The 16,712-nt window shown below is 46.8% G+C and overlaps 1 long non-coding RNA gene across 1 annotated transcript in view; it reads right to left on the reverse strand.

The window, feature by feature from the left end:
- Nucleotides 1-6,186: 6,186 nt before the first annotated feature.
- The window catches only part of LOC114797813 (uncharacterized), a 41,474-nt gene continuing 30,948 nt past the window's right edge, over nt 6,187-16,712 (reverse strand). Inside the window, exon 2 of the long non-coding RNA XR_003750986.1 lies at nt 6,187-6,695. This is a non-coding gene — a long non-coding RNA (uncharacterized LOC114797813). The remainder of the gene's footprint in view (nt 6,696-16,712) is intronic.

Raw genomic sequence — 16,712 nt, forward strand, 5'->3', positions numbered from 1 at the left:
TTCTCATTCTTCCCATAAACGTTTTCTGCCTTTTGCTCCTTCTCCCTTATCTGTAGGTTTTGGTTATTTTTAAATAACTCCTCAGGGAACAGAAATGTCTGCTGAAATCTGGAACCAATTGTTTCGTACAGTCCAGCCTCTAAATAATTGGCTACGCAGCGCTCTTGTAAGGAATGTTTCTTCAGCCCTTTAACTGTCCCTCTGTGTGGTTGCAAATGTCAAACGGGAAAAAAAAAAAAAAAAAACGACGCGAAACAGCTTAAATCACATCAAAGAACAAAGGCAGCGCATGCTCAGAAAAAGCAGCCGTGGCACATCCGATATTTCACACGCCTTCAAACGGACGCCGTGCGGCCTGACGCCGGCGCGGTGGCCGGCGCTGCATTGTTTGGACACGCACCCTTGGCCGCGTCAGGCCGCGCACGGCCCGTCTGCATGTTCGCGCCCGGGCTTCTGGGTGTTAGAAGGGCCGGGCAGGCTGCATAGGTGGCGAAGCCGAGTAATGTGCTCATTAGCAGCTTTAGCCGCCATGTCCTCCTGACCCCTGGCATACGGGCTAATGATGTCCTGGAGATCACAGGAGCCGCTTTGTAAGCACAGACACCACAGAGGGAGGTGCGACGCTGCGTACGCGGGGACCTGGGCGGTGACTCGGATTCTGGGGTTACGGCGAGATCAGGGCGAGGAACCGGGGGTCTGACAGCGTCTATCTCTGCGGTCACATGTAGGAGCAGGAGGGCCGCGCCCCGGGGTGCACCGTATTCTTTTTAAACCCATTAGCGGCACCTGGGTGTGTGGCCATGTGTGGCAGAGATGCCCAGGAGGAGCGAGTGGGAAAAGCAGATTAGCAGGATCTCACATGTTGCGTAACAGATCCCCCTCTCGCGAAAAACCTGCTGCCGGCTGCTAAGCAGGATCTGCCTTTCACTAACTCCCAGCCTGCCGGACACATTTCACTCTGTGTGTGTGTGTGTGTGTGTGTGTTTGTTTCTGTGGGTGTCTGTTTGTACAGGTGTATTTGCGCACGCAGCTTCCATATATGCAGAAATATGTGTTTGCATGTGTATGTAAAAATGCGAACGTGTGTAAATGTGTGTGTGTGTGTGTTCTGAGCACACCAACCCTCTACCAAGCACAGGTTCAGTCAGAAGCCATTTCAAATGTCATTAGCCTCCCAGGATGTGGGCGATTAGGCCGTGTGCTTATGGGGCTGTTTTTACTGAGCGCCTCGCTCCTGGCCAACTGCTGTGAGAGTGTGTGGCTCGACATACGGTATGTGCAGGACCAGGGCAGAGCCTTTAGTCCCATACAGGGCTGACCGAGGCTGAGAAGGCGGCCACGACCAACCCTGCATGGCTTACAGTGTGACAGATCACGCTGGTGCAATTCGCTCTCAAGGTCAACTTACTTTAATTCACTATGTATTTTTTGTGAACGGGTAATACCATTATTTTAAAATATGTGTAACTAAATTTTCCCATCTTTCTTAATATGGTTGCATACCTTTTATTGTACCACCCTTTTCTAGTTAAAGACACCCTGCCAATTTTATTTATTAATTTATTGTTAAATATGAATGCATGCAAGTTGCCCAGAATTAGAGCGACATGTTCAATTACATCCAAGCAGTGTCACTGCCATGCAATTGTAATCACTGAATTATGGTAGCTCTTTCACTGAAAAGCACCAAAGCACCCGGCACTCCTGGATGAACCGCAAAGCACCAAAGCACCATGACTACAGCCTAACCAGCTGCCCCCAACCAACAAACAACGTGCCATCCTGATCTCCGCCCCCCCCCATCAAATCACACAGAGTGAAGGTGGAGGTGAGGGAGAAAAGAGAGGGCTTGAAGGGTTTTAAGTAATAAAGAGTGTCACCATGGAGACCGCAGATGCAGCTGCAGACGCATGTCTTGACCCAGCGAGAGCCATAAACACCAGCAGGCCATGACTTCCACAAATAGACCTCTCAGAAAGGAAAAGGCTGCATTGGAGCGGCTAAGGAAGTGCGTGGTCTTATTTCAGAGGCAATAGGAATAATTAAAGTAGACCTTATTAGAGCCTGCTCACACGTGCAACCAGGATTATTTCAAGTGAACACAAAGAAAAGCTGAACGTGACAATAAAAATGCTGAACTGAACGCAGGACCGTTCGAAGAACAATGAACCTCAGTGGAATGGCATATGACGCATTAAAAATGTATTCCTTTACACTACGGCACTCTGCAGAGAAAACAATAGTCACTAAAAAGCAAATGCTGGTTTCAGTATGATGAGCTAATGTTCATCCGTTGTTCATTTCCAGCCGTCTGAATGTCAAAAGACATCACACGACAACCTGGACACTTCAGCCATTTTCACCCCTCCTCCAGCTTTTGAGTATTATTTATGAAGGGATGGGGGGGGGTGCCATTGCAGTTGGAGTGTGCTCGCAATATTAAAATAATCCAGTGATTATGGGGGTGGTTATTAAAACGAATATGGGTGGCTTGAGAGAAACAGATGTCTGATGACCCACATCTGCATGCATGCTGGGAGATGAGTGTGCCGGGGCACGGCCGGGCTCACCTCGCGTGGCACAGCTGTGGGACGGCTCGCCCTCTAACACCCCCGCTTCAGCTGGCCCTGGCTCCAGCACCGGATCTGTGCGCCCGTGTCTTTCAGAGGAGAGCAACGGGTTGTTGGGTCTTAAAAGACCCGTGCATGGCCCGCGGTGTCACACATGTGTTTATGTATTAGAATGTTGAACAGAAATGCATAATTGAAACCGAAATGTATACATATCTACACTTTTCCTTGTCTTCATGTGCTTGTCAAATAATAAAATGAACAGGAGAATTGGAAAAATTCTTGATAGTGATAGTGTTTACAAGCGCGTCGCAGCAATAGCTTCCAGGCAAAGTTTGGATGCTTCCGCCTGCCATTGTGGGGCAGTGGTGGCCTAGCGGTTAAGGAAGCGGCCCCGTAATCAGAAGGTTGCCGGTTCGAATCCCGAGCCGCCAAGGTGCCACTGAGGTGCCACTGAGCAAAGCACCGTCCCCACACACTGCTCCCCGGGCGCCTGTCATGGCTGCCCGATGCTCACTCAGGGTGATGGGTTAAATGCAGAGGACAAATTTCACTGTGTGCACCGTGTGCTGTGCTGCTGTGTATCACATGTGACAATCACTTCACTTTTACTTTATCAGCCCTGCCCGCTTTGTACCACCTCGAAAGATCCGGTCATTCGTTCAGTCAGCCGGTCCATTTTTGAAAACAGGCAGAGCGTTGACCCCCCGTGCCAGGGGAAAACAGTCTATCAGTGCCAGTCATACACAGTTTGGCAGCTCTCCTCTTCTCCCGCGTCCCCTCTCTTTTTCTTTCTCTCTGTGCCGCCCTGGCCAGCGTGTTGGTGATTGACAGCGAGGGTCAACATCTTGACATCGGACCGTGGCCCTGTCATCATGGCTGTTCGTCCCGTGCTGGCCCCTGGAAGTGACAGGCGCCCGCAGAGAGGTTTACTCCCACAGGCTTTGTGGGAGCCTCGTCGGTGCAAAAACGGAGAGATCCGTGTTTCCTGAAATCTTGTTTTCCTCTGACTGCCATAAATCAAAGGGAATCCGCAGGAACTTAATTAGCTTAATTGCTATGTTTGCTCTAACATAACACTGATCACTCCAGCGCTTGAGATACTGCGTCTGAATAGAGTAAAGCAGATGGCACATTTACATTTCTTTACAGTCCCACATTTACGTTTCTGTCCTCCGGTTTTGGGGGAACTTTTTTGGAACCTTAAGCCATATAAGACAGAGCAGGAGCTATATTTGATGGTGTGCTTCTCCAGAGCACGTTGGTCCCTTGCAGGTTGCAACTGTGTGGACTTTGTAGACTGTGCAAAAGGGTTTTTTCGTTCCATTTGTGGTTGCAGGTCTTGTTGCAGTCAGTGTTCTGCAGGAAACCTGCGAGTGACGTTCTGATCTGGCCTGGCTTCCACACCGTTAAATGCAGAAAAACCCCCAAAAACCTTAAACCACTCTTGCAACGGGTTTAGCTTGATATGCAGTGGTGTAAACATCACAAGGAAGTCAATAAAATGATTTTATGAGTAACCAATAGGTCACAGTTCACTTGTTTTTAGTATATCATGTTGTTATCTTCTCTTATCAATCTGCTTGAGATATCATTTCTGTGCCTTTGGCCCAAGACAGACGTGATGTAGAACCTCTGTCACATAAACATCATACATGGCATCCTGTCAAAGCCTCCCACGTACACCCCGGTACGATAAGGCAGCTGTAACCTTTGATGTGGGGACGACTTGTTCCTTACCTTGTCTTCCCATCAGAGTGACTCATGTCCTTTCATGATATATTTTGAAGGTAGAATCCTTTGATTTTTGGCGGGGTTTGTGAAGCTGAGTTTTGGTTGGTTATGGTAACCTGTGGTCTCCTTCGCTCTCGGCGTACACAGAGCCATCACGACACTCTTCATTACAGGGAGTAGTGCTTAGGTAGTGAAAACACGATGTTAGAAAGATAAAGAACAATGAGCAATGCGTACAGGACACGAGTAGCGCCAAACCGCACCCGGCATTAGCATGGCTTCCTGGTGGACCCTGAATAAAGTGAAGGTCTTAATCCTGTGTGACCCTCTTGGCAAGCGAAGGGTCCCATCAGCGGAAGATTAGGTTAATGGCAGCGTTTGGTCCAAACATCTGTATGGGTCTTCATCCCCGCTGCTTCGGACGGGCAGCCTGTGGCCATGTGACAAAAGGCTTTGCCGACTGGCACCAAAACAGGCCTCAGCCAGCTGCCACCCACGGGTAACCGCGTACACAAACCTAATTCCTTCACCTAATCACAATGTTTATGTCTCACCGAGTACAGCTTTTCCAAACAGAAATGACAAAGAGCTGTTCAGAAACATTCACCCTGGTGCAAATTTCAACATTCTGCTTTTGTTGTTTTTCTGAGCTCACGTTCACGTTCTTTTAATATTACAACGTGCTGACAGAATGTCTGTAATTGGGTAGGAGCAGATTCCGACTTCATTGCAGGTTATATTGGCTAATATACGGGTTCTGTTGCTGATCGCACCCTCTCGTCTAATTGAGGTATAAATGATGAATGCGCGTTGACCTTGTGGCTCCACCCCATGCGCCCGTGTGTTTGTGCAGGACACGCATGCCCTTGCTTTCTCGCTCACAACGGCAACGTAAACGTCTTGCGGTTCAGCTCGTGCACCCATTCTTTATGGCACTATGCTAGTGTGGTGTAATTCAAATAAAAACATTAAAAACATGCCATGCCTCTGTTATGGGGGTTTCCTGTCTTGTGCTGGCGCCCCTTCACGTCCACTACTTTACAGACTGCTGGGCAAAGACCAGTGTTCTGGTGATTTGTAGTTGTTTCACCTTGGGGTGTGGGGGCTGCTGGGTTGATGCTGGGGCTGCAGTGCACTGTCCTCACCACATGGTTACACTTAAAGCGGTTAATTCTCCCTGGCCAACCCGAGCTCTTCCAATAACGGCTTCATCATGAACCCACCCTGCCCTGTCCCATGTCCCCCAGATGAAATTCAATATGTCCACCTATGTTTGAGTGTTCATTGTCTGCTGTCCTGTAGTCATTGTCTGCTGTGCTGTAGTCATTATCTGGTCCTCTGTTTGACTTTTCTGGAATTTGGAGACAAGGCATCTGCTTTACTGTTGTGGGACAGCAAATTTGTACTGTGTTTTTGTAAATCCATGCACAGGACAGTACTCAACTATGGATAGCGATTAATATAATTTAGGTAATTTAATCATGTTTTTTTAAAAAGAAGAAAAGTGATGAAATGGCATAAAGACGTAAAACAACGTAGGTTAAAAATGCTCTACGCCCTGTTTCAGTTGCATGTTTTAAGAGAGTCTCTGAAGGGCCTGTGACCTCCAGTAGCTACTTATCTGATTGGTTCAGTGGTTCAGCAAGAACTGAATTATTCATTCCCTGCTAAATCATTCAGAGGCTTCCCTAATGTCTGGCATGTTCATGAGCACAGGAGCTACGGGGGACTGGTGTGATAATATGTCCACCCATTCTCTTGTTGTAGGAGGTAATTGTTCTTCAAGCGAAGCCGGTCTGAAAGCATCTTTTCTTATTCATTTGTCATCTAATTTCTAAAGAAACCAGTCACGACCTTCTGGGGTATATTACAGAACAGACAATTACAGAATTAAATTATTTTCATTTTTTTTACCTCAAATGCATATGGCCTTTTACATGTGATTTCATGACTTGTTGAGAGAAACAGAACTCTTCAGCGCTTGGCATTTGAAATTGCCTGAATATTAAATAATGTAACATTTTAATAAAGGCATTACAACTGAAGGAACTGCAACTGCAATGCACCGTACATTTTAGAAAAAGGTACAAAATTGCATAATGTTTCCAATTCTTTAAGATATAAAAATACATCTCTTTGTTGGCTCATTACATTCCAGTCCGTGTGTATATTGCTGTTATGATTTATGTCAGGCTTTTCTGTACACAAGGCTCACGTCATGTCCTCTCACGCAGCACCTGAAGGTTGGTCATGTTATTGTTCTTCTTAGAACCGTATTTTGATGGGCAGTTATCCGGGGTTGCTGGTGTCTGTCGGCTTTCCCAAGGCCCAGCGCATAAGTGATCCGAGAGTCGTCGCAGTGACCCTCTCTGGCAGTGGAGGAGACTGAAGCTGGAAAGAAAAACATATTCTGGTTTTATGTAACCACTTGGACTAATATTTGTGGACACAGGCTTCTCCAATCCGGAGTTTCTCTAACCCATTAGTGTTTAGAACATACCAGAGAGTAGCATTACAGGAGAAAACACTTCCCAGACGTATCTGTTCATGAGGACCCCGAAACATATTTTTGAATCCGCAGGGGGCGGTTTAGATAAAGACATTTGATTTAGGTACAAAAATTAGACGAAACTGGCATTATTCTATTTCTGCATATCTTGCATTTGACATTCAGTGATTTTTCTTAAATGCTCATCAAAGAGCTAAAGCATGGGAGCATGAATGATTTAGTTAAACTTATGAATATATTAATTACATTTCCATCAGTAAAGGGTGAAAAGAAACTGAGATGATTCGGAGCAAAACAAAGGGATCTTAAGACAGGAACTGAAGGAAAAAAAAGCCCAGTTAGCCTTGTTAATCCACTCGGCCTCCCTCTCTTTCATTTCAATTACAAATATTACTTTTTTACTTCAATTAACAATAATTCACGGTTAACTGAAGAAAAGTTATTAAAGAGGCGAGTGGAGCTGATCTGCCGCCGCGTCTGCAGCCAGGCACGGCGCTGCCTTGGTGTTGGGGGTTAGGGGGGGCCTTCGGCCCTGGCTGAGGATTCGGGGCTCTCGGGAGAAGCGCTCACGGGTGGGAGAGGGGGTTGTTTAGGGGTGGAGAGTGGCATTACAGATAAACGTGTCATCACACCCAGAGACGTAAGGAATTAGTGCCCTACATCCGTCCCCTCCGGCAACAGCAGCCTGCCTGGCGCTGATTAAGTCAACACCCAACAATAGATCATTTAGCTCCGTTTCCACTGCGGAGGAATACAGCGTGCGGGGGGTGGTGGGGGGGTGGTGGGGGGGGGGTATGAGCCGGCCTACCCGCGCGTCTCCCTGGGTTTATTTCTCCTAAAAGGCCCTGCTCTGACTCCATTTTTCCTTTGTTAACCCCCCCAACCCAACCCACCACCGCCACCCTGTGAAATGATTTACGCTCCCACAATTATTGGATAATCTCCACTGTCATTACTCTTAACATCTGCTCCACCACAACGCAGAAGGCTTCTGGACCCACGGCCCCGTGCTTATTTGCGGCGTGACGAGGAGAGGAAGCGGCGTCCCCGCCCCTGCCGGAGTACTGCAGACCGATTTTTGGTGTCTATGGGATTTGTATTTTTCTTGGACACTAATTACGTGGAGCGTTCGCCGTTTGTCACATGATCAGATGGTTAATAAAACAGGATCCCGGTTGTTTACTGTGAGGATGTGTGGATTCTGTGTGTGCCGCGTCTTGGGGACCTCCGCATTTCATGGCTTGTCTTATCACCAGTCGTCCGATATCGCAATGCGCACACACGTTCTTGGTCGCGTGCCGTGCGTTTTGTCATCCTCAGTCAGACGCTGCACAACGACCGGCATAACCTTTTGCAGAACAGAGATAAAGAGTCACAGATTTCAATCAAATTGCAAAACGTCCTTCGTTGTGGACGCCGAAGTCCTCGGCGGCACGGCACTTATTCTCCCTTCCTCATCCAACTGAAACCATGTGGCATTTCAATAAAAGGGAACAAGCGGCCTTTCACAAACACTGCGCTCGGCCTCCATGTTGTATGTAAAAAAAGAAAAATCAGAACTGTAGAGGCGGCCTTGGTCCTCCCTGCCTTCTTTGTTTTGGAGCCCATGTGTCATTTTCATTGGTGAGCAGGTGCCACTTTTCATTTACGTTTTTGCGCTTCTCACCTTCCTTGACTTTACTCTAACAAAATTTTGCGACATTCTATGAAAAAGTAAAATTTGATCTTCTTTGACACAAACACAAGGGCTTTGATGCCACCGTTCCAGTGTCGGGTGATTGAGATGAATGACCTGTTTTTGTCATCAATTTTCCCAGACGATCGGGGAACACATGGTGACCCTCGGTCCGGTCCACCAGAGGCCATCCTGGCAGAGCGAGAAATGATGATTAAAGACAGTCGGACTGGACGGTAAAATGTGGATTAATGGAACAAACAGGAAATTAATAACCACCACGTCCCAGCAGAAGAGCCAGCAAATGAGAGTCCGCCGAGGGCGGGGTCTCCTGCGTTGTGTTGGGTTTCAAGGTGAGCAGGGGGAAAGTTATGAACCGCGTGCAAGACGAAACGGGATCTGTACGCGCTGCAATACCTGAGCCCGCACCGTCATTCCATTCCCATGCAGTGGTGAGCAGAAGATTACTCATTACCTGGCCACCGACCCATCAGCACGTTTTTCAGTCAGCCCCAGTTAAGCATTACCGCTGCCTGTGAGCCATTCAAGTTACTGATCACGGGAAGAGATGACCCGGAGCCAAACAGGGGACCTCTGTGTTCCTCCAAGTGTAGGTTCTCTGTAGGTTCTATTCCTGTTTGGTGCTCACAGTTCCCTGTCTGGGATTAAACAGATGGGCGCACCAAGAACAGAAAGTGGACTTATGAGGACGTGACAGCTGTTGATTAAGAAACATTGGTTAAAACCCCCCCCCGCTCCTCAGAAGTCTCGGGAATTTGCTCCAGGCCGCGTCACGTGACGGCAGGCAGGCAGCGGAAGAGTGCCCCATTCCCGCAGCCTTTGGGCCTCAGGTGGCGGAGCGTCGCTGATTTACCTGCTCCCCGCGTGGGAGAGGGCGGGGCCGTCCCGCAGCAAACGGCTGCAAATGAACAGACATGCAAATGACAAAGAAAGGGCGTAAACAGCGGAGGGGGACATTCTCCCCATTCTCCTGCACATACGACCCAAGGCACGGCCAGCGTAATAACGCCTGCAGTGTGGCCAAGGACAACTGAGGAATGTGGCCGCGTACTGCTCAGAATTTTGCAGATGAAATTTGCTTAAAAAGACCAATAAGCAGTAATGTTCTTTGTAAAACAGTAATGTTCTTTTGTTTAAGTGCTAATTAAACCTGCATTATAAAAACCTACCTCTCTCTTCACAAGCGCTCATCTTTCTGCTGATTTACTGCATCAAATATGAAAACGTGAAAACATAAACTACATAAAAATCTACTTGCAGTTTATGCCACTAAATGCAGCTTCAAGGTCACGTCCGCAAGCTGACGGGGGACGGACGAGCAGAGGGGGGACATTTCTGGAAACAAGGATTCATTTACAGACACAAACCAAAACGGCGCGAGGGCCGAAAACAGGGGAAATGAAAGGGACTGGCAGAACTCAAAACTCAAAACACAACTACACACATACGTTTTTTTAAGGTCCACAAAAGAATGTCGCAGCCGCTGGCGGGCGGCTGCATAGCGCCTTTTAACCGCACCCTGTGTGGGCACAGGTGGGTCCCCAGGTTCCGTCGACCCTGACATTCACGTCGTTCAGTTTGCAGGTCACCAAAGAAAGGGAGGACCCGGGCACAGCAACTTTTTATAAAAAAAAAACATTTTATTCAACTTGGACAAAAACATTGGGGCAAATGGAAGTGGAAACGGAAAAAGGAAAGGTTACACTCATACTGGGGAGCACACACACACACACACACACAGCATCGATGGGAGGATCATAACAGTTCATCAGTTCAATTTGTGTCTATTGAAAAATGGAATAGTAGTTTTTTTTAGTGTAGGCCCAAACCAAACAATTCTAAATCCAGGAAGCCAGTGTCAGGAATCACGTGGCCCGTCATCTCATTTGTGACAAACGGCAGAGCTCGACGCCAGAGGGGCGTGGCGCGCGGCTGCTCTGTTCAGGTGGCGGCTCTCAGCGCTAAGTCCCACGCACCTCTCATTGTGGAACGGATCCAGCCAAACCAGCATTTCTCTCAGGAGAGAGCGCTGCAAACCATTGTCATCTTGGATAGTCTCGCCCTCGTCACAGCGGTGACAGACGAGCGATGGCTGAGGGGTGTGGCGGACTCAACGGAGTCCCGGCGCTGGCAGGGCCGACGCGATCGCGAGCCGCGATACGGGATCCGGTTAACACAGGTGTTCACCTGAGGTGGCGCTCCACCTTCTCCTGTCGTCTCTGATTTGATGGAGTGGTGACACGATACACAGAAATGTCCTTAAGAGTGTGTCTCCGAAATGCCTGGGACATAAAACAGCTTGAGGCGAAGTTGACCTTTACTCGTACTTCCTTAAACACGAGCGCACTGTTTACGAGGCTCCGTCTCCCCCCCCGATCCGTAATGAGCGCCACACACATCTGTTCCCTCGCCGTTTCCTGTTACCTGCCTCGTCTCTCTTTCGCCAGCACGAGCGCGGTCTCTCTAATCAGAGCCAACTCCTCATCTGCCAAGCGCCGGCTTACGAAACCAAGGCCGCTTTCTCCCAAAACGAGAACACCGGTGTCACCTGAGAGCATTGACCCCGTGGCGCGCTCTCCCCGCCCCGCCCCTTCCATTTAAGCTGTTCTCTCCGCTTTATACGTTTTATATTTTAGGGGTGAGAAATTACTAATGTGCATTTGATTGGTGTGAATGGGAGCTCAGGCCACTAGAAAATAGAATATTTCACCCCATCAAGTAAACTTTCCCCTTTCGTTGTAGAATCGACGCTGAAGCAACCCAGGCTAGCAAGTGTCAACCGGCAGCCCGTCACTACCTCACTTCTCCATCAACGTACACATAACCACCACAGCCGTACTCTGAAACATACAGAAATGCACGTGGCCCAGATTTCACACGTTCGCTTCGCTCAGTGGCTCCCCAGTCCATGGCAAAACATAAGACACATGTGAATGCACGTATGTGAAAATGGAAGACGCACTTTAGGTGTGTTCAGGTCCTTTCCTTCCTCTGGCAGTGCAGCTTGCCTCTGCTTCCTTGACGGTTGCTGCGAAACTTTTTTTTTCTTTTCTTCTTCTTCTTCTTCTTCTCGTTCATTTGCAATTAGGAAATGTAAATCAAGCAGGTGCTGCTGGCTCCTATTGGAATTTTTATTTGTTTTACCTCGGGCCTCAGATCCTCCCTCTCTCGCAAGAGAACACAGAGCCGGAGATGTCACGTAGACGTGCGCACCACGAGCAGCTTGTTGTTGTCAATGCGATCCGTATGCGCGGCGCCAACCGTTTCTGACAGCCCCCCCCGAAAAAAAACACGCCGGTCAAGGTTACCTCTCTGAACATCCCATCCCTCTCATTAGCCATTCCTCTTAATTCCCGCGAAACCGGGGGGACGGATCCTGTGCGGTTCGAAATGGAATTCTCAAGGTGCTGTAAACAGTACAGGCGTGCCGAGGAGCGACAAAGGAAAAAATTGAACAAACGAGAGGAGAAGCTCGCATAGATGGAGAGATTTGGGTCCACTTGTCCCCTAAGAGGGAACAGTCACTGCAAACACAGAAACTCTCTAAGAACCTACGGTAGATTCTGGACCCATGACGTCCATCATCATTACATGAAATGACCAAAACTATGGCATCCATCCCCCAGAAGAACAATGAATTCATGGTACCCATCACCTTACTGAAATACTCTGCGGTATGATTTGGTGCTATAAGGGTGGTAGTAGCATAGTGGGTTACACACTCGCCTATGAACCAGAAGACCCAGGTTCAAATCCCACTTACTACCATTGTGTCTGTCCCTGTAACTACTGATTGTAAGTCGCTCTGGATAAGGGCGTCTGATTTAATGCTGTAAATGTATATGAGATGTATGACGTTTGGGGGTATTAGATAATGTTGAACTAAAGCACTGCAGTCCATCTGTAGGTTCAGCTCGGTACCAGAAGCATTCCCAAGATGTTTACAACACAGGAAAAGAGAGAAGCTCCTCCCACTGTCCTCGTATTCCTAAACGGCCTGGTGGTCTGCACAATTCATTTGCCCTTTACCGATGCAACCCTCCCTATAACCCTCCCGGCACAACGGAAGCACACGTTCACATGCATCCACAGTGGCTGGATTAGGCTCTTCCCACTGTAACTTTGCTCAAATGTTTCAATTCAATTTAAATGTTTTGTTTTTTTTGGAAGCAATTAAAGAAAAGAGCGTGTAAAATATTCCTATAGCCAGGAGTTTTTTACTTCTGTAAATGATGTAAAACCCCACATGCAACATCTTTTTACATTTTGCTGCAAACTATTTCTTTTTGTTTTTCTATAGTTAGTCACCCTTCAATGGCACATTGCTGATGGAAGCGCCTGCAAAAATGTTCTCCTTTATCAGCTCTGATCCTGTTGACATTTAGCACACTGGTCTGGGTGCATGTACAGTCACTCCCTTTCACACATCTCATCCCGAGTAGCCTGCACAAAACCCTTCTGTGAAAGAATGTTTTCTGAGCTCAGATCAATGCGCAGCCTGGCACAGCCTTAATATCGTCCCCTGAAATGTCTTTGTGGCTGAAAAATCTGCGCTTGACATCGGCTCTGAAAAGCAAAATCGATGTGTTTACCGGGAAAACGCATCATCGCGCAAATGTTTGGACAGTTGGAATGCAACTTTGGTGGGACGACTGGAATATTCAGTACGCCACTGCTGATTTTGTGTGCGCGTGTGTACACAAGGTTCTTATATTCCACTGGCAGCAGCCTTATTCCCACCAGCTGTCGGAATGCATAAAAAAAAACGGCTTGTTGTTAAGTCTGTGGCTTAAAATGCTGCCAAAAAGAAAGCTCGGTGCCTAACAGTGTTGATTCGGCGAGTTAAGCCACCACTCAGGCTCGCGTTTAAACGCGCTTAAAGACCGGCAGCTGGTGTCAACAAGGTAATAGAGGGAGGTGTTGGGGAGCGCTCACGCTGATTAGCGACCCGGGTTCGAGCAGTGGCAGGGCGCGTGGGGGCCTCCCCATTTTATATGGCACATGTCCTCCGTTGCATCACCTCCACCCTCTCCGTCTCTCCCTCTCTCTGCGTTTTGGACTCCTCCGCCACGGAAGGGTGGTAACACACTCGGAGACCCAGGTTCAAATCCCGCTTACTACCATTGTGTCCCTGAGCAGGACACTTAACCCTGAGTGTCTCCAGGGGGGGACCATCCCTGTAACTACTGACTGTAAGTCGCTCTGGATAAGGGTGTCTGATAAATGCTATAAATGTAAGCTGAAGCGGCGCCGCCTTTTCCAAGATGAGCCAAATTCCTAAAAAAAAAAAAAAAAAACGAAGCCTTATGTGGTTGAATAAAAGTTTCGTGCTCATATTCGTGCCGTGAGGTAGTGGGGGCATTGCACAAGGCGCCGCGCTCCCCTGGCCGGAGAGAGCAGCTTAATCTCCAAGGTTGTAATCTAATTTAAGAGTCGGGCCTTTATTGGACACGGGCCACCGTATGCATTATGCCGCGCCCACGCACATCCCCATTTAACTGTCTTTCGTGTTACAGCAGTGGTTTATAAATGCGATAAGTTGCCGTGGGCTTTGCTCTGTTGATAATTCACTCCAGGAAAGAATAAGCAGCGCCGTCGTAAAATGCTCTGAACCCAGAATAGTAATAAAACGACGTATGAAAAAAACGCCGTGTCGCTCACACAGATGATCCTTTTCTTTACATGACAATTTACGGCAGTTTGTTCTCCGGCCCGGCCCATCTGTTTCCAGACAGACTGGCTGTTCTATTCAAATATGTATAATTAATTTGACTACTGTATTTTAGAGCAGATTAATAAAATAATGACAGCATGTTAAAGGTTATTTCAAGAGCACTGCTCAGTGATTACCATAAAAGCAGAAAGTGCCTCGCCGGTGTATTAATTATAGCTGAGGAAGCGGTTTGTTGTCACTCCGTCACGGTGGGAACGTGCGCTCATTATCTTCGGCAGGAAATGGTGAGGAATCCTCGCCGAATCCATAAAGATTTTCTGCTGTGAGCGTTTATGCCCTGTAATGTGCACAAAACGCAAACATTGGATTTGGGATCTGCGTTTTGATCAAACCATAAGCTGATCAGGTTGCTGGTTGATGTACAGTTGGCTTGTGTCCTAGGCTAATAATCTCGGTCCAAATGGCTAAAAAAGCCTGTAAATGTGTCCGTTTCGGAGAAGTTTGGTTGGTATGAACAGATGGGTGACAAATCGGAGAAAAAAAACAACAACATGGCCATCACAATTCGCCTGAATAGCAGCAGTGCTCCTTTGCACAGATTCACCAGTTCCTTCCAAAATAATCTCCCTTATTTGGGGCTTTGATTGAGGTGGTGAAGAACCTCCAAAATCTCTAATTAGAAAAACATTTTAGAATAATAAATCATATTGTTCATATTGTTAAAGATATTGCAGATATTTGAAAATCATGATGTTCATCAACTCCAGCCATTTAAAATGTAAAATTGCAATTACAAATATCTTAATCCATATCCGACAGGTCTACGAAAGCATGCTGCAAAAGCACGTTTGAACCAGTCATGGTTCATCTAGAAAAAAGTTTAATCTGATCGACAAATAACTGAATATCCATTGGTGTTATGTCAAACTGAAAAATGTATGCCATGAATGACAGTGAATTATACAGTTTGAATGATCTATGATGGATTTTGACTATACCTTTTTTGGCTATAACTATTTAATTATAAAAGACACAATTTACAGGGGATTTGGTCAGCTGGCCTTTTCATATCAGCCCCTCATGCCCTGTGAATTGAAGTTGTCATCAGTCTGGAAAAAAGGCAAAAAGAGGTTTATGAGAGAATAAAAGTGATCATGGATATGCAATGAAAGAAAACAACAAATAAGATAAGATAAAGTAAGGTACGAATAAACGTTACAAAAGCATGCTCAAAGCAACATGAGAAAACAAGAACAGTAGTAACAGTGCAGATAATCGTGCTAATAGATTAGGATAGAATAGAAAATACATTCTACTCTCACTGATTCGGGGTCTTTCTTTGCCGCTGGTCTCTGCTTTCCCAGCTGAAACGGTCGCAGTTAACATTTCCTGTGCGTCTGCCTTAATGGGATAAATGACTGGTGATGGAGATCAATGAAGGTGAATAAGGACCATGTGTACGACGGTTGGAGGGGCTCCACAGGGACTGTGGGTAGGACATCCAGATTCTAACTGTGATTAGCCTGATTGCTGTTAATCAACGTTAGCACATGCTCTCTCTCATCCCGTGAGATGAATCTTGCAGTCTGAAAGCATTGACTGCTGAACTTTAATAGACGTGAAGCATCCAGGCCCTCTGAAAAACGAAGCGATTTGCTGCGCAGCGGTGCGAGCAGAAAGGAGTCTGAAACACAAGCTTAACCACGGCCCTGGTTCCGCCTGCGTCTTTTTTTAAAGTATCAAAATATGATAATGAACCTGGCTTGATAGAGTAATTAACTCTGCTAAACGAAAATCCCACGAGGTTCAGGGATGGAAAGCAGATGTTCTTTGAAATCCATTAAAGGGGAAATGTCTTATGAAGGGAGTGTGAGTAGAAAAAGGCGGCGTACAGAGGTACGCTCGCCGTACACACCAGGGCTGGCAAAGGCTCTCTTTTGTTGAGACAAGCTTTTATTTGGACATTGCATCACTTCGCCAGCTGGCATGGTTCAATGGGGATATAATACCAAATACATAAATAAAACTGAAATACATATAGAGGAAGAAAAGAGCTTTGGGGAATAATGAGTTACATGTAACAGTGTTTGTAAAGATTGTAATTGTAATTACAGTTACTTCATGATTACAAATTTAGTACAAAAACCTTGCTGATAAAGGGTTACCAAGGGTTACCAGCAGTGGTGACCAATCAGTCCATCAGCACAATTGATTGTGAAGTGCGTCAGAAGCATCCGTGCACTTGCGCGCCCATTTTTTCAGTGTGCAACTACTCGTGTACTGTAACAATTTAACGTACTTACAGTACACGGCAGAAGCCAAAAATATCGAAAACATATGGCTTTTTTTTTTTTTTGTATTATGTTTTCTGGTCACCATGCCACTGTTTCTTTAGGTTCATTAAAACTGTCAGCCTGTGCAGTAGATATTGTGTCATGTGGCCCCAAACATGTCATGGATCAACAAAAGGAAGAGGTGACATTTAATGGTGGCATTTAAAATAAAATAAATACATATGTAAGCACACAC

Source organism: Denticeps clupeoides, chromosome 1, assembly GCF_900700375.1.
Source record: "Denticeps clupeoides chromosome 1, fDenClu1.1, whole genome shotgun sequence".
Classification (NCBI taxonomy): domain Eukaryota; kingdom Metazoa; phylum Chordata; class Actinopteri; order Clupeiformes; family Denticipitidae; genus Denticeps; species Denticeps clupeoides.